The 1,258-nt window shown below is 33.3% G+C and overlaps 1 non-coding gene across 1 annotated transcript; it reads right to left on the bottom strand.

Annotated features, from left to right (window-relative positions):
• Nucleotides 1-502: 502 nt before the first annotated feature.
• On the bottom strand, nt 503-608 carry LOC149518020 (small nucleolar RNA R71). Its single transcript, XR_016343883.1, has one exon. It is a non-coding gene; the product is annotated as a small nucleolar RNA R71 (small nucleolar RNA).
• Between the last annotated feature and the right edge of the window lie 650 nt (nt 609-1,258).

Raw genomic sequence — 1,258 nt, forward strand, 5'->3', positions numbered from 1 at the left:
TTGATCTTTTTTTTTTTTTTTTGCATACGCAAATCTAAAAGTATTGACTTACCTCTAGTTGATCAAGAAATTAAAAAAACATTAGAAAAAAAAAAGTAATCAGTACCACCTACACCAACACCAATGGTCAATGCAAATAATGAGGGCAAAGAACCTTAAGGGACTATATAGTTCCTAATTCAAATAGTTTTCAACCATCCATTAGAAAGCTAGCTATTCAAGCAAACAACTTTGAGGTCAAGCCTTTAATAGTACAAATGATCCAAACTTATATGCAATTTAGAGGACTATCTAGCGATGATCTTAATCTTCACCTTTCTAATTTTCTTGAATTATGTGATACGTTTCGCTATAATGGTGTTTTTGTTGAAGTTATTAGACTAAGACTATTGTTTTCTCTCAAAGACAAGGGAAAAAGTTGGTTAACATCACTACCACCTAGTTCCATCACCACATGGGTACAAAGTTTCTGGTAAAGATTTTCCCACCAACCAAAATGATAAAGCTAAGGAAAAAGATCACCACATTTCTACAAGCAAATAGTGAAACACTATATGATGCATGATAATGATTCAAATTTTTTTAAGAAAGTGCCCACATTATGGATTACCTTAGTGGCTGCAAATACAAATTTTTTAATGGTCCTACACACCCCATGAGAACCACTTTAGACTCAACTGCTAGAGGGACAATTATGAGCAAGACCTCTAAGAAAGCCAATGAACTGATTGAAGAGATGGCTGCTAACAACTACTAATGGGGCATGAAGAGAAAGGTAAGTAAAAACTCAACTAGTTTATTTGAAATAAATGCTATCACTTCCATCAATTCCTAGTTAGTCGCATCACCAAGAAGATAAAAGTCTTAAGAGCCCAACCCCAAACCAACTATGTGAATGCAATCTAAAACCCTTTTATGTCTTATGATATATATGAAGGATTGCATTCTAGTGAAAGATGTTAGTTCAAGATAGAACTTGTCCAATACATCCAATAATCTAAGCCTAATCATAATCCTTATAGTAATACCTACAACCCTAGATAGCAAAATTATCCAAATTTTTTTTAAAACCAATCAAACTATTAACCCACCAATAATGAAAACAATAACTACCGCCCTAATCAACCAACTTACAACCTATCCTAAGAAAAAAAACCTAAGTTTTGTGGATATGTTGACCCAGTTGATGCAAGCCAACAACATCTAAAGTCAAGCTGCATCAATTAAAAACCTTGAAAACTAAATAGGTTAATAAGCC

Source organism: Durio zibethinus, chromosome 7 (assembly GCF_047325235.1).
Source record: "Durio zibethinus cultivar Kanyao isolate XHJ-2024 chromosome 7, ASM4732523v1, whole genome shotgun sequence".
Lineage (NCBI taxonomy): Eukaryota > Viridiplantae > Streptophyta > Magnoliopsida > Malvales > Malvaceae > Durio > Durio zibethinus.